This window comes from Anolis carolinensis, chromosome 2 (assembly GCF_035594765.1).
Source record: "Anolis carolinensis isolate JA03-04 chromosome 2, rAnoCar3.1.pri, whole genome shotgun sequence".
In the NCBI taxonomy this organism is placed as follows: Eukaryota; Metazoa; Chordata; class Lepidosauria; order Squamata; family Dactyloidae; genus Anolis; species Anolis carolinensis.
Window position 1 is genome coordinate 31,081,705 of NC_085842.1, and position 23,724 is coordinate 31,105,428.

At 40.8% G+C, this 23,724-nt stretch overlaps 1 protein-coding gene across 5 annotated transcripts in view; it reads left to right on the forward strand.

Annotated features, from left to right (window-relative positions):
- The window catches only part of LOC103282119 (C-type lectin domain family 2 member B), a 106,788-nt gene that overhangs the window by 23,352 nt on the left and 59,712 nt on the right, over positions 1 to 23,724 (forward strand). The window contains exon 1 of one of the 5 annotated variants that reach the window (XM_062969602.1): positions 22,593 to 23,408. The exons of the other annotated variants lie outside the window; for them this stretch is intronic. The gene's annotated coding sequence lies outside the window, so the exon portion shown is untranslated. Of the gene's footprint in view, positions 1 to 22,592; positions 23,409 to 23,724 lie in introns of those variants that run through there. 5 annotated transcript variants of the gene reach the window in all.

Here is a 23,724-nt window from a genome sequence, read left to right on the forward strand (position 1 = left end):
AATAGAGGAAATCACAAACAACTAAATAGTTTTAGACCAAAAGCGGGCAACAGCAACCGCATTGTCCGTAACTTCAAGCAACTCCTCCTCTGTACATGAGGCAGGACATTGTGGGCAGGCATACATATGCGGAGTTGTTTGTTCTGCTCCACAGTCACACAAGGTGGAGGGTTCCTCCAGGTAGTGCCACATCGCCAAGTTGTCTTTAGATCTGACCACTCCGCTTCTGAGTCTGTTCAGGGACTTCCAAGTTGCCCATTCTTGGTTTGCCCCAGGAGGAAGACCCTCGTGGGGGGCCATCCAGTTGGAATTGCCAGGTTTAGCTGCCCAGAGAGACACCCTTGCTGCTGCTGGAGGAACATCAAGAGGAGTGGTGGTTCTCATGAAGCCCTTCCTTGATTTGAGTCTGGTGGGAGGAGGCTGATAGTTGTGCAGTGGGTGGCTTTCACAGTGTTCAACCTTATTTCTCTCACAGTTAGCAGCAACTTCCCGTCGCACGTCAGGAGGGGCAATGCCAGCTAACTTGTAGAGTTTATCAACAGGTGTAGGTTTAAGGCATCCTGTGATTATTCTGCATGTTTCGTTTAGTGCTATGTCCACCTGCTTCACATGGGCAGACTTGTGCCAGACAGGACAGGCGTACTCAGCAGTTGAGAAAGACAAGGCCAGGGCTGATGTTCTTACTACTTGTGGGTCTGCACCCCATGCACTGCCAGTCAGTTTCTGCAGAATGTTATTGCGTGCAGCTACTTTGTGCTTGGTGTTCGTGCAGTGTTTCCTATATGTTAGTGTTCGATCTAAGGTGACACCAAGATATTTAGGATGGAAACAGTGTTCGAGCTCTTGGCCTTCCCAAGTAACTTTCAGTTTCCTGTTGGCTTCACGGTTACGTAGGTGGAAAGCACACACTTGTGTCTTGGAAGGGTTGGGCTTCAGGTGGTTCTCTTTGTAGTAGCTGGAGAGGTCTTTCAAGGCATTAGTGAGTTGGTTTTCAACTGTTTCAAAATCTTTCGCTTGTGTTGTAAGGCCAAGGTCATCAGCATATATAAAGCTCTTTGTGAGTGGTGGTAGTGGCTGATCGTTCGTGAAGATGTTAAATAAGGTCGGTGCAAGAACGCTGCCTTGGGGTAAACCATTCTTTTGCCTCCTCCATCTGCTTTGAAACTCCACATAGAAGCTGCGGTTTTCTAGGAGGGTCTGGACAGTTTTTGTAAAGTCAAAGTCCCGGGTGATATGGTAGACTTTATGCAGCATTTTTCTATGTTGCACCGTGTCATAGGCTTCCGTAAGGTCCACAAAAACTGTTCCCATAACACAGCCTTTCTCATAGCCTTCCTCGATATGCTCAGTCAGATGAAGAATTTGACCTGTACAGTTTTTCCCTGGTCTGAAACCTGCTTGTTGTGCAATAAGCTTGGGTTCGATAACAGGTCCTAGTCGATTTAATAGCATCCTCTCATAGACTTTATATAGATGACATAAGAGGGAGATTGGTCGGTAGTTCCTGGCATTGGAGGCATCTTTACCAGGTTTTAAAATGGCAATGATCTTAGTTTTCCTCCATGCTCTGGGAATCTGTTTGTGTGCCAAGCATTGATTGTAGAATTTCAAAAGCCAGTTTTCAGCTTTGGGGCCCAAGTGTTTGATTTGCTCCATCATCAGGTCATCTAGGCCAGGTGCTTTACCAGTCTTACATCGCTTGATGGCTTCTCTGGCTGGTTTGTGATGACAACAATTGTATATAATAAATGTTCTTTTTTGGTTCAACAAATGTGAAAAATAAGACATCCCCTGAAAACAAGACCTAGCACATCTTTGGGAGTAAAAATTAATCTAAGACACTGTCTTATTTTGGGGAAACACGGTATGTTTGAGTGAGGCCCAAGTTTAAGAGAAAACGCTGATGTTTGAAAAAGAGTTGTTGCAAAAAGGAAGTTACCGGTAGTTAATTAATTCCCACTTTGCTCAGAAGGACTAGGTATATCACTAGACCAAACATAAGTCAACAGGCTGATACAGCAGCTAAAAAGCCAATGCAATTATGGGCTGCTTCCGGGATTCTAGAGTCCAGATCAAAGGGAGCAGTATTCCCACTCTTTTCCAGTTAGTCAAACCACACCTGGAATATTGTGATCAGTTCTGGGCACCACAGTTCAAGAAAGATATGGCAGAATAGGGCAGCCATGGTGGTCAAAGCTCTGGAGAATAAGCCTTATGGTCAATGATTTATGGAGCTAGGAATATGTAACTTGGAAAAAAAAGTCAGAAGCTCTGTCTATGCTACAGAAGTTTGATGCCTCTTTAACCACCAAGGCTCAATGCTATGGATTAACGGGAGGTGTGGTGAGACATCAGCATTCTTGGGCAGAGAAGGCTAAAAACCTTACAGCAGAAATAAAGACTTGACACCAAATCTAGGTATACTTTGTGCCCTTTGGCTTTAATGCTGTTATCAGCTGGAAAGGCTGGAGAGACCCAAAAGAGCAGAGCTTGCTGGCACTCCCAGGGAAGCTTGGAGAGGAGAGATAATCCTCTGTGCCAGTCAAGAAGAGCCAGTCACATTCAGACACGCAAAAAAGGCCAAATAAGGAAGAAGGGTGGACCTAGATATCGCTCTTTCTCTTTGGTTTCTCTCCCTGCTTCTACAGGCACCACTGCAACACTATGTTTTTATTATTGGGGTGCTTAATTGAAAATAATAATAATAATAATAACAATAACAATAATAATACAAAGTTATTTCCCCTCTCCCTCCATGTTTTATATTACTATGAATTCAGTTGTTCCTCAGTTTTGCTTAAATCTGTGTGTGTATGTTTTGATGCAATTTTAATTATTTTAAACAGATTTTTGTTCATTTCAGTGATCTAAAATGTTTTAGATTTCTAATACCAATTTCTTACTGTCTGCTCTTTACTGCTCAAAGAAATCTCACTCAGTTATATATTACAAAAGAAAAACCTCAAAGCAAGTTGGATTTAGGATGCCAAAATTCCTATAAAACCAGTACATATTTTAAAAAGGTTTTATGACCCTCATTTTGGCACTCTCTTTTTGCCACTGTACTCAGAGAAGGGGCCGGGTTGTGGCGCAGATGTTGAGCAGCTGCCTTAAATCACTCTGACCATGAGGTCATGAGTTCGAGGCCAGCCCGTGGCGGGGTGAGCACCCGTCAATTAAAAATAAAAAATAGCCCCTGCTCGTTGCTGACCTAGCAACCCGAAAGATAGTTGCATCTATCAAGTAGGAGATAAGGTACCACTTATAAAGTGGGGAGGCAAGATTAACTAATTTACGACCTGGAATGAGGGAGTGCCGTCAGTGTGGATGATGAAGCAGCTGCTCCCCCTTGTGGCCAGAATCGAACATCCCCTCAGAAGAAGGTTAATTTGCCTCTGCGTGTGTCTCTCAGTCTCTGTTTGATGTGTTTATGGGCATTGAATGTTTGCCCTATGTGTGTTATAATGTGATCCGCCCTGAGTCCCCTTCGGGGTGAGAAGGGCGGAATATAAATACTGTAAATAAATAAATAAATAAATGGTTCCTTTTTTGAGTTTTAAGGAACAGAACTCATACTGACCCACGGATAAGTCAAGCCAGGGTTCTTGGGGGAGGGGGGGGGGGGGGTTAGGAGATTTTTACTAAAATTTTCAGTCTTATCCATGAATACATAGCAAACTTGGATCACTCTCTCCATCACATTAAGCCTCATAAGGTTGTTGTGCAGATAAACTGAGGCTAGTATATTTATATTTGGCTGGAGTCTCACCTTAAAAATATACCTGTTCCGACCTACAAACAAATTAAACTTAAGAACAAACCTACAGAACATATCTTGTTTGTAATTTGGGGACTGCCTATACATATTGTCTAAAGACATACAAAACGGTCTATTTAATTAAACAGTTACAACCATATCCACATGAAATTTGGGGGGAAATCATGAGATGCCAAACCCTTTAACGACAGCGATATTTAATTGATGCTGAAGTGAGGCCAGTGCTGGCCTCAATGGGGCCTCCAAGGGAAGAGAGGGATTTTGTGTGTGTGTGTGTGTGTGTGTCAGGAGCAACCTGAGTTGCTTCTGGTGTGAGAGAATTGGCCGTCTGCAAGGATATTGCCCCAAGCAGACAAGGCCCTCCTTCAAGCATCCAGGTCCCTGGGAATTCAACCACAATCTGCATTCTCCTTACCCTGCTCTGCTATTGGGCAGTCCACAAAGCCATCTGTGGCCAATGTCCCTGGAGTGAGCCAATGGAGGAGAGCTGCACACACTGCGGTCCACCATCCCAGATCCATGGCAGGAGAGAGGTCTTGGGGTTCCCTGCAGCAGCAGGAGGAGACACAAAGACGCCCAATGAGCCACCAGAATAAACTAGAATAGAATAAATTTATTGTCATTGTACATTATATAACAAAATTAAGTGCTTTCCGCAAACATCACAAAACAGCACACCAATTCCTCCACACTCCAGCCACCACTACACAGCCCCCAATGCCACATCAATGCAAAACCGTGGAGTTCAGCTCTAGGATAAACAATAATAATAACTTTATTCTTATATCCCACCACTATCTCCCCAAAGGGAGTCGGGGCCGCTTACTTGGGGACCAAGCCCAGCATAAACAAGGATTACAAGAGTTCTTTCTCCCATTGTTTTCTGTCTGGAATTCCTGTTTTCAAATTGGTGTTATTATTTATTTATTTATTTATTTATTTCGATCCCACTTTTCCCCCTTGGTTTGGACTCAATGGATAAGTGAGACTCTACTGTACTGTATTTACAAATTTCCCATAAAATATCACAATGAATTTAAAACACTGACTACAAAAACATTGCTTATGAAAAGGTAGACTGCGTTGGATAATCCAGAATATTGTATAAGCGAATGTTGGATAAGTGAGATTCTACTTTAATATGAAATAATTACTGGGATAGAATAATGCAGAACAATATAATCTCTAAAACCAGGACAGTAAATAAAGACCAACAGTCTGAAAGCAGGAAAATTCGAAATTCCACAAAGGAAACAATCAGGGCCAGCTAACACCTCCCAAGAAAGGATTCTTCCAGAAAGGAAGCTGAGAAGGGAGTGAAGCACTGTGTATTACCAAAGTCATTATTATTACTATCATTACTATTATTATTATTATTATTAATATTAATATTATTATTGTGTTGCAGTCAACCGTGAAAATGAATACAATCTGGTTCCAAGTATTCAAAAACACTAAAATCAGAATACATAAAAATTAATGTGGTATAATAAAACAGAACAATACAATCTGTAAAATCAGAACACTAAATAAAGAACAACACTCTGAAAACTGGAATTCCACACAGGAAACAATCAGGGCCAGCTAACACCTCCCAACAAAATATTCTCATCATCAAAGTCTGGCAAATCCTCTGTTTTCTCAGGGCACAGACAGTAGAAGCACATAAAATATCGCAAAGAACACCAATCTGAAAACAAGGGAATTCCAGACAGGAAACAATCAGGGCCAGCTAACACCTCCCAACAAAAGATTTACTTGGGGAGGAAACAGCCAGGCTTTAAAGCTGCAAGGCCATTACATCCTAATCACTTTTCCTAATTGCAGCATTCATACTTGCCTCCAACAGACAAAAAAAAAACAATCAGAAATATTGTATATTCACAACTTTTAGGAAATAATATCCTCTGATGGCGCAGCGTGTTAAAGCGCTGAGCTGCTGAACTTCTGGATCGAAAGGCCGCAAGTTTGAATTGGGAGAGCGGAGAGAGCCCCCACTGTTAGCCCCAGCTTCTGCCAACCCAGAAGTTCGAAAACATGCAAATGTGAGTGCATCAATAGGTACTGCTCCGGCGGGAAGGTAACGCCGCTCCATGCAGTCATCCCACATGACCTTGGAGGAGTCTACGGACAATGCCGGCTCTTCGACTTAGAAATGGAGATGAGCACCAACCCCCAGAGTCGGACACGACTGGACTTAATGTCAGGGGAAAACCTTTACCCTTTACCTTAACTACCACCAATTCCTCAATACTTTATTTCCCATAACACCAGACTTCGCCACAGCAACGCGTGTCCGGGTACAGCTAGTAACATATAAAACAGTGAAAACACCATTTAAAAGTATCCATAACCTCTAGCCACTGAGGTTATTTGTCAAATACAGTAAAATCTCACTTATCCAACAGAAATGGGCTGGCAGAAAGTTGGATAAGCAAAAATGTTGGGTAATAAGGAGGGACTGAGGAAAAGCCAGAGTCAGATATGGAGAGATGTGGTATAATAAAGCAGTATGTCTGTACTATAACCTGAACTATAGACAAGGTGACTGTGTCCCTACCTGGCAGAATAGGGTCGACTGGATGGTCTTTGGGGGTCCCTTATTTATTTATTTCATTTTTATACCGCTTTTCCTACCCCTGGGGGGACTAGTCAATGGCAAAGATTCAATGCCTCACATCCATATAAAAGAACATTACAAATCTAAAAGCAAGGAGGGAGGGGTTAAGTGTTCAACCCCCTCTGAAATTTTTCTATGTTTTTTAACTGGTTTACTCATGAATTTTAACTGATTACCCCATGAGTATCAACTGAAGTTTATCTGTCCTGAGCAGGGGTCCTCAAACTTTTTAAGTGGACAGCCGGTTCGTGCTCCTCAGACTGTTGAGGGGCCGAATTATCATTTGAAAAAAAATATGAACAAATTCCTATGCACACTGCACGTCTTATTTATAGTGCAAAAACAACAACAACAAAAGAACAATACAATATTTTTTAAAAAATTAACCAACAAATAACCTATCAGGATTTCAATGGGAAGTGTGGGCCTGCTTCTGGCCAATGAGATAGTCAAGTTAAGTAGGATTGTTGTTGTTGTGTGCCTTCAAATCATTTCAGACTTTGGGCAAGCCTAAGTCTAAAACTGAGGGCAGGGGCCAGGTAAATGACCTTGGAGGGCTGCATGTGGCCCCCGGGCCTTAGTTTGGGGACCCCTGGTCCTGAGTGTCCACTGAAGGTTATCAGTGGAACCTGATTTCTTTTTTATTTATTTATTTTTTATGTCTAAGGGAAAGATTGAAGTAAGTATGGTAGGGTAAATAGATGTGGTAAGGTTGGGGTGGGGGGGGGGGGTATCTACTCTCTCTAAATACCAGGGGAAGGGGTTCCTAGCTATGTCTACAGGGTAGTATAGGCAAAGGGAGGGTTTTAGGGAAGGGAAGGATAGAAAAAGGGAAAAAAAGGGAAAGTTGCCTAACTTGGGGTGAGGGGTAGACTTCCACTCTTCAGTCTTCCGATTATTTCCGTTTGTATAGATTATCTTCTTAATTCTTCTTGCAAATAAACTTCGAAGTTCGACCAGTCCATTTCTTTCATAGCTCGTCCGGTGTTCTTTTTAATCATGAAAGTCAATTTGTCCATATTTTTTATCTCTACTACTTTTTCTAACCACATTTCTTTGGTTGGAATGGTTGTTCCTTTCCAGTATCTTGCTATCACTAATCTCGCTGCGGTGACTAGGAATGTAAAGATTTTTTCCACATTCTCTCTGTTCTCCGTTTTTCACTTCCCTTCACTGTCCTGTTTGGGATATAAACCTAATAGGTAAAAATCCGGTTTACATTCCAGTCTGTTTTTTAAATTTTTCCCACATTCAATATTAATTTCTTTCCAATACTTTTTTTATATTTTTGCTCCACCACATATGGTGATATGAACCTACCTGCTCCTTACACCTCCAGCATTTATTGTCTACATTTTTGAACATTAGGCCAATTTCTTTTGGTGTTAAGTACCACCTATGAATTGTTTTTAACCAGTTTTCCTTAAGGTCAGTTGCTAGGCAGTATTTAATTCCCCCCCCCCCAAATTTCTTCCCATTCACACATTAAAATTGGTCTACCTATATCCCTTGACCATTTTATCATAGACTCTTTAACCACTTCTGATTCTGTTGTCCAATCCAATTATTTATTATATAACTAGCTGTGCCCGGCCACGCGTTGCTGTGGCGTTGTCTGGTGGTGTTGGTGAGAAATTTGAGTTAGTGGTGGTATTGAATGTCTGTTGTATGGTTGTCTTTATGTTTAGTATGTACAGTATTTGGTTGTTTGTGTAATGTGAAAGTGGTGAGAGTAGAGGGGGTCTTTGTCGCTGTGTAGTATTGTATAGTATGCATACGTTGTCGAAGTGTTGTGAATGGTTAGATTGTGTCTTGGTGCATAGTAGAAAGGGTTGGGGTGGATGGCCGTTAGGGGTGTCTCCAAATTATTGGATGGTATAGTTGTATGATTATTATTATTGTTGTTGTTGCTGTTATCATCATGATTATAATCTTTATTATCATCATTATTATTATATAGTGGGTGGATGGCCATCTGTCAGGAGTGTTTGGATTGTGTGGTCTTGCATGGTAGAAGGAGGTTGTACTGGATGATTCTTAGGGCTGTCTGGAAACATGAGGATTCCGTGATATTGTTATTAATATTATTATTATGAAGAGGCTGTAGGCCATCTGTTGGGAATGTTTGGATTGTGTTCTCCATGGCAGGAAGGGGTTGGACTGGATGGCCTTTAGGGGTCTCTGCTATCTCTGTGACTGTAGGATTCTATTATTATTTTTATGGTGGAGATTGTGGAGATATTGGCTGCCTTTCTGTCAGGAGTTTGTCGAAGAGATAAGCAAACACTCTAAAGGTTCAAAACCTAAAAAGAGATGTGACATGTAAGGGCCACAGAAATAGTCAGGCCTCTCTGAGTATAGAGCTATCGTCTTTCTATGTGAAAAAGATAAGGAAACACTCTAAAGGTTCAAAACATAAAAAGAGATGTGACATGTAAGGGCCACAGAAATAGTCAGGCCTCTCTGAGTATAGAGCTATCTTCTTTCTATCTGAAAAAGATAAGCAAACCCTGTAAAGGTTCGAACCTTTATGTTGTTTGCTTATCTCTTCGACATTGTCTAGTATAGACATTTGTGTGTATTTATCATCTGTCAGGAGTGTTTGGATTGTGTCCTGCTGTGTGGTAGAAGGAAGTTTTACTGGATGGTTCTCTGGGGTCTCTGCAAACCTTAGGATTGTATGATGATGTTGTTGTTGTTGTTGTTGTTATTATTATTATTATTATTATTATTGAGAGGCTGGGTGGCCATCTGTTGGGAGTGCTTGGATCTGCATGGCAGATCGTGGGAGGTGTTAGCTGGCCCTGATTGTTTAGTGTTTGGCATTCCCGTGTTTTAAGAGTGTTGTTTTTTATTTGGTGTTGTGATTTTAAGCTTGTCAAAATATAAGGAGTCAGATTGTGTTGATTGTCATGGTTCATAGCATATATTTAAAATAAAAAGTATTAAAATGGGATGGATAGTGTAGAAGGTTGGAGAAGGTTGTATAGTGGAGAGAAATGATTCAGATGATGGGCGGGCACTAGGACTAGGGGACAGCTTTTTCCCATTGCCTGCCTTTCCTTCTGCCGCGGCCATGAGACGTCTCTTTCCCTCCCTCCCGGCATGGCTCCCGATGGGGCGTTGTGGGTTCTCTCCATGTGGAGGTGCGTGAAGTGATTTTGTGTTGTTTCAACCTTAAGGCATGGATGATGGGTTGTGTTGTCAAATTTCAAGGTTGGGGGGCCTGTAGATTTGTTGTTTTGAGCGTCGCCGTGATGGCATCACTTTTTTATATATATAGATATGGTTATAAATTTTCTATTTCTTTGAAGTAGATTATCCCAAAAGCCATTGTTCATACTAAATCCCACTTCTTTATCCTTCTTGAAACTTTCTTTAATCTGTAAATACTGGTACCAGGATACGTTATTGTAATCTTTTTGGATCTCCTTTAATTCCTTAATTTGCGGTGTCCCTTCCGTTGTGAAGGGTTTCTTCAAAATCTCCCTATATGTGGGCCATTTATTCCAACCTAAAAGCCTTCTCTGATGCGCTTCTAGTGGTGAAAACCAAAGCGGAGTTTTTTCGTAAAAATATCTTTTATATTTTGACCATATTTTAATTAGGGATGATCTAATGAAGTGATTACCGAAGTTTTTTTCAATTTTAAATTTGTCGCACCATAAATAACCATGCCAACCTCTCCTCAGGTCATACCCTTCCAAGGTTAATATTTTAACTTTATCCAATGTTGCCCACTCCCGAATCCAATCTAATGTGCATGCATCATGGTATAATTTAAAATCTGGGAGGCCAAATCCACCTTTTAGTTTTGGAGTAATCATTGTTGCCAATTTAATTCTGGGTTTTTTATTGTTCCATATAAATTTACTTATATCTTTGTTCCAGCCATTAATTAATTTCATATTCCTAATAATAGGTATATTCTGAAATAAGTAAAGTAGCTTGGGAAGGATATTCATTTTAACAGTCGCTATTCTCCCCAGTATAGACATATTTAAACTTTTCCAATTTTCTAAATCTTTTTTTATTTCCTTCCACTTTGCGCCATAATTTAGCTCCAACAGTTGGTTATTTTTTTCCCCCACCCAAATACCTAGATATTTAATTTTCTTGACTGTTTCTAGACCAGAAATCTTTTTTAGGGTTTCTTGATCTTCTAGTGAAACATTCTTTGTTAGAATTACCGTTTTATCTTTATTGATTCGAACTCCTGCTAATTTTCCAAATTCTTCAATTTTATTTAACCAATCTTTAATTTTGCTTTTGGGATTTTCTACAATGCATATTATGTCATCCGCGAAGGCTCGGATTTTGATTTCTTGCTTATCCAATTTGATGCCTTTTAGGTTTGTGTCTTTCCTAATTGATCTTAGCAAAATTTCTAAAGCTAAGATGAAAATCAGTGGAGATAAGGGGCAACCTTGTCTCGTGCCCTTTTTTATTTCGAATTCCTCTGTTATTTGACCATTGATCCTTAATTTTGCTTTTTGTTGGTCATAAATTGCCTGGATTCCATTTATAAAATGAATACCAAAATCTAATTCTTTTAGCAGTAATTTTACGAAATCCCAATTAAGTTTATCAAAAGCTTTCTCCGCATCCAGCGAGAGAAAGCCCACCTCTATTTGACAATTCTGGTCATAATATTCAATTGCATCCACAATAATTCTAACGTTATCTTTTGTACTTCGATTTGGCAAGAACCCAGTTTGATCTTCAGCAATCCATGTTTGTAAAAATTCAGTTAATCTATTGGCTAAAATTTTTGTAAAAATTTTATAGTCTGTATTTAACAATGAAATTGGACGATAATTTCTCACATCACTAGGGTCCTTACTCTCCTTATATATCATTATAATTTCTGCTTCTTTCCAGGTATCCGGTATAGTCCTCTCTGTTAAAGCCAAATTCATTATTTTTTTTAAGAACTGTAGTACCTCTTCCTGTTCGATTTTATAAAAACCTGAGATGAACCCATCGGGGCCTGGAGCTTTATTCGCATCCAAATCTTTTATTGCCTGTTTAATTTCTTCAATTTCTATTTCCTTATTTAAGTTCAATCTTTGTTCATCCGTAATCTTCTGTAATTTTTGCTGACACAGGTACTCTACAATCATATCTTGACTGATTTGGTCTTTTTCATAGAGGTTTTTATAGAACTTCTTAAATTCCTCTTTTATCTCGTTATCTGTATTTACTTCTCTATCTTGTGTTCTTATTTTTACTATTTGTTGTGCTTCCCTTTTTTTCCTTATTAATCTTGACAGCCATTTCCCTGGCTTATTAGCATTTTCATATCTATATTGCTTTGTCCATTTTAACTGATTGGCTATTTTTTCTAGTTCCCAATTTCTCTTTTGGTTTTTTAATATCCCTAATTGTTTTATTATTTTCTTATTTCCTGGGTTGACTTTTAGTTCTTTTTCTTTTCCGTCTATTTCTATTTGTAGTTCTTTTAATTTTTGGTTTTTAATTTTATTTTTTATTGCTTTTTGTTTACTAAAAAAGCCTCTGGCGACTGCCTTATATGCATCCCATATAATTCCTGGTGTGGTTTCTGGTAAGCCCCTCCCGTATCGATCCGCGGTGAGCGGGCGAGCTCTTGGCTCAGTCTAGACGCGGCGACGATGAGCCGTTTCTGTCGCCATTGCGCGCTCACCCGGAAGTCCAGTGGAACCTGATTTCTAAATTATTTTGTGTTATGGAACTACCCTTCATGATTCGCTAAAAAAAAGTTTCAAACCCCCTTTCCCCAATTTTTTTTGGCTATGGTCCTGCGTGTAGCCATACATTAAATCATTAAAAACTATACAAATCATCAGTATAACCATAAAACATTAAACATTAAGACATTTAAACATTTCATGGATCCCATGGTTTCCTTTAGCTGCTTGCCTATTGAGGCCCTAGGATCCTATTGTAAACTGAACTACAGCCAATGAGATTAGGTTCCTGCCTGGCAGAATAAGGCTGACTAGATGGCCTATGGCAGAGGTCCTCAAACTTTTTAAGCCAAGGGCCGGTCCACTATCCTTCAGACTGTTGTGAGGACGGATTATCATTTGAAAAAAAAATACAAACAAATTCTGATGCACACTGCACATGTCTTATTTGTAATGCAAAAACAACAACAACAACAACAACAACAACAACGAAAGAACAATACAATATTTAAAAATAAAAATAATTTTAACCAACATACATTTATCAGGATTTCAATGGGAAGTGTGCTTCTGCTTCTGGCCAATGAGATAGTCAAGTTAATTAGGGTTGCTGTTGTTGTTGTTGTTGTTGTTGTTGTTGTGTGCCTTCAAGTCATTTCAGACTTTGGGCGAGCCTAAGTCTAAAATGTATTTAATTATTATTTATTTATCTACTACATTTGTATCACACCCTTCTCACCCCAAAGGGGACTCAGGGTGGCTTACAAATTATATGTACATACAATATATTATATTATTAGCATAGCACAATATTAGCATCTATATATTACTTTATTGAACTATACCACTATACTGTAATATTATTAGTAATATTATATGTAATATAGAGTATGTAATTAATATTATTTTAGGGTATTATTATTAGTGTTATATTGTATTACATTATAATATGATTATCAATATTATATGTATATACAATATATTATATTATAAAACTGAGGGCGGGGGCCAGGTAAATGACCTCGGAGGGCCGCATCCGGCCCCCGGGCCTTAGTTTGGGGACCCCTGGCCTATGGGATCCCTTCCAGCCGTAGGAGTGTGTGATCCCATTGGCATGTCCGACATCAACCCTGCAGTTACTCATAAGGTGGCCCTTTTTGCCCTGGCAGCTCAGAAAATCGGGGCAAAACTGATCTCCGATGTCGCGGTTGACTGTGCTGGGGATGCTTTTAACTAATAGTGGTTTTTTATATCCAATGTGTTCCCTGCTTGGGTTTTAATAATGCTGTACTTACTTGGTTTTATCTTGTTTTTAATTATGTTGGTGCTAATCCATGAAATATGTAGTATTTGAAGGGCATATCCTGACATTGATATTTGCAGCATTTTAATGTTTTAATGATTTATATAGGGTTTTAATGGCATGTTTTATATTGTACTTGATGGTCTGGCTTTTGTGTATGTGTTTGTTTGTCTTGCATGTTTGTCACCTCTCTCCTCTCGCCGGGCTGCCTAGGCTGGGCGCTCTTTGACGCGCGGCTAGTGCCGGTGGCGCGCAAGAAACAGCGGGAGCGTCGGATAATACAGGACGTGGGGTGAGCGAAGGTCGATTAAACGAGACTCTACTGTATTATCAGACTATTATCAAACTGGCAATGCCTAGTATCATTCGTCTGGAAAGGCCTGGCTAAGTTGTGAACGAAAGGCCAGTGAGGGGGGGGGGGGGGGGCTTTGTTCATTGTTCTTTATTTACTGTCCTGGTTCTAGAGTTTTTTTAAAAGACTGGCAGCCAGATTTTGTTCATGGTTTCCTCCTTTCTGTTGAAATTGCCCACCTGCATGTGGATTTCAATGGCTTCTAGAACTGTGTAGTCCCCACATGGTGGTTGTTAAGAGCGGTCCAGCGCTTGTGTGTTCTCCAAGGTGATTCCGGGAATCGGCTAAAAGCGATCCCATTTACAAGGGGAGCCAGTTCGAATCTTTTCCCTGGGAAGGATCGGGACGTGGTGCCTCTCCCCTCCCCGAACCTCCAGCAGCCGAACCCCCAGGCACCCCTCGGCCGCCCTCCCGGAGGGTTTGGAAAGAAAGGAAGGAGGGAGGGAGGGAGGGAAGAAGGTGCGGCGAGAGAAGAGCCGGCGGGCCCTCTTCGTCCATGAGATCATGCAGACGGGGGAGGGGACTGGCCAGAAAGCTGGGCGCCCACCCTCTTTTTCCGCCGCCTTTTTTGCCCCTTGGCCCTCACCAGCGCCCCCTTCACACACACCCCCCCCCCCCAAAAAAAAAGTCTCGTCAAATGTAGCGCGGAGAAGAGAAGGAGGACAAGAGGAGGAAGCCCGCCACCTTCTCCTCCTTTCCTCTTTCGGAAGCCGGCTCGTCTCTGGGCGCCCGTTGCCCACCCTCCCTCCCTCTCCAGGGGGGATCCCTGCCTCCCTCCCGCCCGCCCTCCGGAACTACAACTCCCATCACCGGCGAAGAGTCCCGAAGGAAGGACTCACCTGCTGCCTTTCGTCCCGGGCGCCTCGGGCGGACTGAGCGAGAGGGAGGTGCGGGGCTGGGTGGGAGTCAAGATCGCGCCAAGGAGGCGGGATCAAGGCTCGATGTCACCGCCCAAGTTGGAAGCGGAGCCGAGCCAAAGCCCGAAGCGACTTGATGTAAAACAGGCGTGGGCAAACTTGGGCTTTGCAGATGTGTTGCCGATGAAGGACAGGGCACTCTGCCGCTTTGGATCCCTTGCAAAATAAATCCAGGCCCCTTCTACACTGCCGTGTAAAATCCAGATTATCTGTTTTCAGCGACTGTAAATCATATGACAGTGGAGACCTGGCATGGGCAAACTTGGGCCCTCCAGGGGTTTGGGGCCCCTGGTGGTGGCGCAGTGTGTTAAAGCGCTGAGGTGCTGAACTTGCAGACCGAAAGGTCCCGGGTTCAAATTTGAGGAGCGGAGGGAGCGCCCGCTGTTAGCCCCAGCTTCTGCCAACCTAGCAGTTCGAAAACATGCAAATGTGAGTAGTCAATAGGTACCGCTCCGGCGGGAAGGTAACGGCGCTCCATGTAGTCATGCCGGCCACATGACCTTGGGAAGTGTCTACGGACAACGCCGGCTCTTCGGCTTAGAAATGAAGATGAGCACCAATCCCCAGAGTCTGTCACGACCAGACTTAATGTCGGGGAAAACCTTTACCTTTACCTATATGGCAGTGTGGACTCAGCTATCCCAGTTCAAAGCAGATATTGTGGGATTTTCTGCCTTGATATTCCGGGTTATTTGGCTGTGTGGAAGGGCCCTGAGCCGTGCACCACAGGTAGGACTGGGGCCCCTTCTACACTTCCAAATAATCCAGATTTTCAGAGCAGATAAACTTTGAACTGGGTTATCTGGGGCTGGATCTAAACTGCCCTGTATCCCAGTGTCTGATCCCAGAGGATTATGAGTCTACACTGCCGGATAATCTGGAGTAATCAATGAATCTGGGATCTGATTCTGGGATATAGGGCAGTGTAGCTCCAGCATGGAGCCTCAGATGGCTCAGTGTGTTAAACCGCTGAGGTGCTGAACTTGCAGACCGAAAGGTCCCGGGTTCAAATCTGGGGGGCGGAGTGAGCGCCCGCTGTTAGTTCTAGCTTCTGCCAACCTAGCAGTTCGAAAACATGCAAATGTGAGTAGATCAATAGGTACTGCTCCGGTGGGAAGGTAACGGCGCTCCATGCAGTCATGACCTTGGAGGTGTCTACGGACAACGCCGGCTCTTCAGCTTAGAAATGGAGATGAGCACCAACCCCCAGAGTCGGCCACGGCTGGACTTAACGTCAAGGGAAAGCCTTAACTTTTTCCTAGCTCCAGCCTAGGTCTACGGCAGGCATGGGCAAACTTGGGCCCTACCGGCTGTTAGGAATGGTGGGAGTTGTAGTCCAAAACACCCGGAGGGCCGAAGTGTGCCCAGGCCTGCTCTAGAGGAATTGTGAGTCTCGCTCAAGAGGGCAAAAGAGGGAGTATCAAAAAATGTAGCAAGAGTTTCCTTCGCTTATTTTGCTAAAATAGTTGCCTTCCGTTCCGAATGACTTGATTTGCGGAGCTGACTTTCGCCGGGCGGCAGCCACTTTCCTTTTGCAAAACAGTTGCTGATCTTTCATTGTTTATTTATTTCACACGTTTGTATCCATCCCGCCCTTCTCACCCGGAAGGGAACTCGGGCCGGCCTGACAGCAGGCAGCAATCTGATGCCGATACATATAAATATAAACAGATACAATCAAAACCCATACAATTCAACATCAATTATTAAAACATCAATGAAAATCGCGCAGCCTTGATCGTAGTCCAAGACCTGTCCAATTGTCAATCCCATTATCACGCAGCCCCCCTGATCGTAATCCAATTGTCTAATTATCAATCCCATTAATCCATTATCATTATTGAATTAATTCAACCGGAGAAGTCAGCCATTTTAGAGCACTTGATAAACCACTTGGACGCAGCATATTATTTGAGAATATAGAAATGCTGGACCACTCTTAACAACCACTATGTCAGACTACACAAGAGAAACCACTGAAATCCACAAGCATGTGGACAATTTATGAATGTTTGATGTAATTTAATAACTTTTTAATTGATTCACAATGTATTGTACAATTTTATATGTGTGTTTTATTTTAAGCCGCCCTGAGTCCCCTATTGGGTGAGAAGGGCGGGATATAAATATTGTAATAAATAAATAAATAAATAAATAAATAAATTTCAACAGAAAGGAGGAAACCATGAATAGGAGCAAATTATAGCTACCAGTATTAAACAAACTCTAAAATCAGAACAGTAAATAAAGAGCAAGACTCAAAAAGCAGGGGAATTCCAGACAAGAATCAATCAGGGCCAGCTAACACCTCCCAACAAAGGATTCCCCCAGGCAGCGTCCAGCGGGGCCTTGAAACTGCAGGTCATTAAAATGCTAACCAAGGTGGCAAATTATAACATTCACACTGACTGAGCAGATAAGAGTTCATTCTCCCACCCTGGATATTCCACAGATATATAAACCCCACTTGCCTAGTTTCCAACAGACTTCACAACCTCTGAGGATGCCTGCCATAGATGTGGGCGAAACGTCAGGAGAGAATGCTTCTGGAACATGGCCGTACAGCCCGGAAAACTCACAACAACCCATTCTTGCACTGATTCCTGGTTGAACGCTTGGTCCCACAGCCATGTCTTAAGTCTTTTCCTGTTCTGAATTACTTGACTTTCTGAGTCCGTTTTCATGATTCGGGTTCCTTTTTTTTTCAACCAAAAAAAGAAATCCATGCCAGGACGAATCTTTTCAAACGAGGGACGGATAAAGTCCCTCGTTTGAAAGGAAAAGTTAGGCGCAATCGATCCGTGTATTCACCTGTCACAAAAACTAAGCTAAATGCAAATCTTACAAACCCTTAAAAGAGTGAAGTTTTTGAAGCAAACATTAACACTCCTTTAAAAAAAGAACTCAAGTAGGTTTTTAGTCATTGCCGAGAAAGGGTTTGTTTCATAATGGAAAACTACGAGTATTTCTTTAATTGGTTTTAATGCTTCTAATTGTAAATATTCTGGATGTGTTATATTTTATTTATATGTTTGTTAGCTGGATTTCTCTTTTTGTGAATGTTTGTGAATTTGTTTTAATTTTTTGTTGTTTATATGTTTTTGTTTCGTTATTTCGTTATAGTCAATATAGTGGGTATTTAGTTGCACTGTAACGGTTTTTAGTTAGAAGTAGGATTCATTTATTTATCCTGTCAGAAGCAACTTGAGAATACAGCTATAACGTTTAAAAAAGCCACAAAATTAAAAACTTGGCATTATGCTAAATTTGTTTTGACTAAGCAGTTGAGCAGTCTTTCCTTGAAAAAAAAATCTTTGTCACGTGTTTGCATATTTTATTATTGTTGTATTCTGATTTGTCCTTTTTGATACAATTACGTTTATTGTATTAGCCATAGGCCATGACATCAAATAATAAACAACTTTTGAAAGTACAATAAGCACTTTCCAATATAAACATTAAAACTTATTCTATAAACTAGCTCTTTCAAATTGCAGTAGCTGTGACAATCCCCGTAGGCATGATAACAATAACAAAATCTGATTTGTATTATCCCAAACTGTTTCCATTTTCATTTCTATTCTCCACTGTGGACTTTACAAATTTGGTTAGGATTTTTTTGGCTGCAACTGTAAATGTGGCAACTTTTAATGTTATATTTTTTGAATAATCCGATGACAGGTCACAGATAACTGTTGTCTGTTGCCATGCTTTCTGGGGTCTTTATACAAAGGGCAATGTAACAGATAGTGTATTTAAATCTTCTCTTTCCCCCAACCCACAAATACAGTCTTTGAGCCTGCGGAATCCCTCTGGTCTCTTATGTATAATTATGTACTCTTCTCCTAAAACATACAACTCTATAATCTGTTTGCTTTTTAAAATTGTTATATTATCATTTCCCCTTTCAATACATTTATTATTAATATGTTTAATGCGTTATTTAATATTTTAGATTTTATGTTATTATATAATTTTGTTTGACTACATGTAGTTTAATTTACTGATGTTTAGGTTTAATTTACTGATGTTAGGCTTTAAATTGATGTTAGGTTTTAATGTTATTTTCATATGCAGAGTTTCTCTGGGATTTTAGGTCATTATGTGTTTGTTTTACATGTGGGAATCCGCCCTGAGTCCCCTTGGGGAGATAGGACGGAATACAAATAAAAGTTTATTATTATTATTATTATTATTATTATTATTATTATTATTATTGTCAGGAGCTACTTGAAAAATTGCAAGTTGTTTCTGGTGTGAGATAATTGGCCATCCGCAAGGATGTTGCCTAGGGGACGCCCAGATGTTTTGGTGTTTTACCATCCTTGTGGCAGGCTTCTCTCATGTCCCCGTATGGGGAGCTAGAGCTGACAGAGGGAGCTCACCTGCTCTCCCTGGATTCGAACCGGCAACGTTCAGGTCAGCAACCTAACCTTCAAGTCAGCAGTCTTGCCGGCACAAGGGTTTAACCCATTGCACCACTGCAATAGGTTAATAATAATAATAATAATAATAATAATAATAAACAACTTTATTTATATACCGCTCTATCTCCTGGAGAGGACTCAGGGCAGTTTCCAACATAGATACAAGACAGTCAATTGTCAAGACAATATACAATAACTTAACACAGTGGACATAGACAGCATTGTAATAAAATAAAGCAATTCAATTAAAATACGCATAGTTACAGTCAGAATATTCCATCGGGAATCAGGACTTCATTGGTCAGGGCTAGGTTGACATGGACCATTTTAAGGCACTTTAGTTTAGGTAGCCCCGTCATGCCATCCCCTCCACCACCCTGGTCCATTTTATTTTACTTTATTTTAACAGTTTTTATTTTTTTTTTAACTGATTTATATGTTAATTGAGTTTTTATGATTTACTGTATTGTTTTGGTTAAGGTAACTGTTTGTATAACTGCTGATTTTACTGTCTTTGTATTGCAATGTGTTTTAACTGATTTATTGTTTTGTATTTCGGGCTTCTGACACGTGTAGCTGCCCCAGTCCCTGCCGGGAGATGGTGGCGGGGTAGAAAAATAAAGTATTATTACTATCATTATTAACAGTAATTATGTTGTATGTTTTTGTGTTGGTAATTGAATGTTTTGCGGGGGGGGGGGCCCTGGTGGCACAGTGTGTTAAAGCGCTGAGCTGCTGAACTTGCGGACCAAAAGGTGCCAAGTTCAAATCCCGGAGCGGAATGAGCGCACTGAGTGCACAACTGAGTGCACTAAACAGTGTGATTAAAAATAGGGGAAAACTCCGGTTTATTACGGAATGGAGTTAGACTGAACTCTCTTCTTCTGAACACTTCTGAACACTTCCCAGTGTAATCTGATGAAGTCCTGAGTCCCTTCAAGGAGACAGAGCAGTATACAAATAAAGTCTTCTTCTCCTTCTCCTTCTCCTTCTTCTTTATATTATTACAGCTTGTTTTGTGGTACTGAAATTAGTACAGTAGAGTTTCACTTATCCAAGTCTTGCTTATCCAAGTTTCTGGATTATCCAAGCCATTTTTGTAGTCAATGTTTTCAATATATCGTGATATTTTGGTGCTAAATTCGTAAATACAGTAATTACAATATAACATTACTGAGTATTGAACTGCTTTTTCTGTCAATTTTGTTGTATAACGTGATGTTTTGGTGCTTAATTTGTAAAATCATAACCTAATTTGATGTTTAATAGGCTTTTTCTTAAGGAGAGATTATGTGTATGTATACATGGCCACGAGATGCCATTATTCCTCATAATTTGATTTACCTTGACATATGCATATACATATACATACACACACACAGTGGTTGGTGCTCTTTAGTTTTTACCTAATATGGGACTCCAGATGTTAAATGGGAAGGATGCAGCGGGTTCCTTAGGTGAGAGTGACCATGTTCTACTACAGTTTGTTATATAGCACATAAGGGTAGTCAAGCATAGCCACACATGCACTCTAGACTTTAAGAAAGCTCCAGGAGGCCAAGATAGCTCTTCCTGGCTATTCATCTGCTGGCCAGTTACCGTATGCAATGGGATTTGGATGGTTGTGCTCTTGTGCATCTTTTAAGATCTTGTTCTATAACAATGATGGGCAACCTTTTGCGCTTGGTATGTCAAAATTCACCAAAAGAAAACCTAGCATGACTTGGGTGATGTGTCACTTCGAGAGAAAAAACATAATTTCTCAATATGTATAGTTTAAATAACAAAAATGTATAATTGTAATATATAACTGTATTTAATAAATCAAAAACTATTTACTACCATTATTTCCATGTACAACAATCTATGGTACCTCTTGCAGTTTCCATGCTGATTTCTTTCTATTCTAGTTTCAATGTAGTCATGAATAATGAATAATATAATAATAATAAAATAGTAATAATATGATAATATACTACAATAATAATAGAATGATATAATGATAATGTAATGTGCATAATTCCCATGGAGTAAATAACAAAACCACTGGACCAAATCACACCGAATTTGGCCACAAAAGACATAGTCATCCAATCAATCTGCATGCGGCAGCGTGTCAGCAAAAATGGCTAAGCGTGTCAGTGCTGACATGTGTGTCATAGGTTGGCCATCACTGTTCTATAACAATGTTAAAATGGCTTTGATTTCATATAATGTTTGAAATAGTTTAATAGTATGTTTTTAATCTGTTTGGGTTTAATATTCCTTAAGCCCCACTGAATACTAATAATGAGGAGAAGGCAGGATAGGTCGTGTCTAGTTGTGTCTGACTCTGGGGGTTGGTGCTCATCTCCATTTCTAAGCTGAAGAACCGGCGTTGTCCGTACATGTCTCCAAGGTAATGTGACCAGCATGACTGCATGGAGCGCTGTTACCTTCCCGCCAGAGCTGTACCTATTGATCTACTCACATTTGCATGTTTTCAAACTGCTAGGTTGACAGAAGCTGGGGCTAACAGCGGGAGCTCACCCCATCCCATAGATTCGAACCACTGACCTTTCAGTCAGCAAATTCAGCAGCTCAGCTGTTTAATCCACTGTGCTACCGGGGGCTCTGAAGGCAGGATACAAATTCATAATAGTAATGACCCAGTCTGCTGTAGTGGTTTGAGCCTTGGACTCAGCCATGGAAATCTCACTCGGTGAAATCTCACCTTGAACAATTCACAAAGCTTGCCACAAATACCCTGTGATAGATTTACTTTAGTGTTGCCATAGCTCGGAAATGACTTGGAGGCTCCTGACAAACAACAGCAACACTTTTGAGAATGTTGCTTCTGTCACTAGCATTTATGCACTGGAAGTACAGGCTGTAAAATGGCTTTTAATATCATCTGTTTTTGTTCTTTATTGATAGATATCTTTACCTTTCATGGTCTCCCTCTCCCGTAATAACCTTGGGTTACTAGCTGTTGTTGTTGCCATCATCACTGGCATCATCATTGTAGTAGCTGTAAAAGTTTACTGTAAACTGGATCAAATGCTTTAAGAAAAATAGTTCTCCATGTGAATATACTGCAGCACCTCAGTCTGCTTCATCCTTGGAGTCTCTGTTAGGCAGTGGATTTCCTTATTTAGTCTGTTTCTGCCCTCCAGCGGTCTAAATGCATATGACTACCAAAGGGCAACACTCAGCCCTCCACTCCACAGATATTGACTTGGTGGCACAGAATCTTTGGAAATGGGGAATAACTGTGAATCAAAAATGTTATTTTTCTCTGCAAGAATTGCACTAAAGGACCTAGAGCACATGTATTGAACTCAAGGCCTGTGGGCTGAATCTGGCCTACCATGTCATGTTATGTGGCCCTCCAGATGCTGGACTACAACTCCTGTATTCCTCATCATTAGACATAATGACTAAAACTGATGGGAGTTATTTTGGGGGGAGGCGTTCCGCCGGACAACGGACAACGCTGGCTCTTTGACTTAGAAATGGAGATGAGCACCAACCCCCAGAGTCAGACATGACTGTACTTAACGTCAGGGGAAACCTTTACCTTAAGAGCAACCTATGTCTTATATTATCCCTAAAACTAAACAGCAATATGTAGCAGAGGGAAGAACAGGGGATGACCTTTTTAGAAACACAGAAATATGCTGCCACCAAAATATAGAGAGAGATCAATGGGGATTTTCAAATATTATCTCTGCTGCCACCGTTCATGTTTTCAGGAGCCTTTTTTTATTATGTTGGGACTTGGAGAGAGAGTAAGACGTTGAATAAGGTGAAACAATAACTGTTTTTTTATTTGTCATTTGTGGGGCACAAAAGTGTAATGGTTTCAGTAATATATATAGTACAGATGCTTGGTGGTTACAATGTCTTTTGATTATTCTCTTCTGAAGACCGAAAACACTAGTTTTATGTGACTTTGTCCAATATAGTTCCTCAGCCTTTTCCTTCCTAAAAGGCTTTTGCTATATTCTCCTAAAACTGACTTCCAAAACCTGTACTTCTTTAACTGAACTCTAAAGCCTGACTTTAAAACCTTCCTGAACTCATTGACTAAGCTAACTCCACTAACTGCTCCCAGCTAACTAAAAAAGAATGTTCAGACAGCTCTCTAACTGCCACTTTGGCTCCGCCCATTTCCGGTGGCTCAGCAACAGGTTATTTGCATATAGCCAATCCGGCAGCACCTATGCAAATGGCTGCTTGAAGGCGCCTCCCCCAGGCTTGCTACAAATGAGACCCACAAAATGGCTGCCTAACAGCCTGGCCTACAAAATGGCTGCCTACCTCCCTGGCCTACAAAATGGACACACACCAATTCTTCGAGGTGGGCCATTTACCAACTTTCCAGGGTAGGACAGATCCGTTACACAATACAACTAAAATAAATAAGAATCAAGCACACTAAGCTTAGTTCTGTAGGTTTGTTCTTTAAGTTGAATTTGTTTGTAAGTTGGAACAAGGACATTGTTAAGTATAACTCCAGCCAAAAAAAATATACATTTTAGCTTTAGATAACATAGGGGAAGGTGCACACCTCTGTCGTGTTTGTTTTGCTGTCTGTGCCCCTGTTCAGGAGATTTTACCTCACTTTTTGTCCCCGTGATAACTGGATTTTGGGGGGGAAAAGCGTGTTGTCTCAC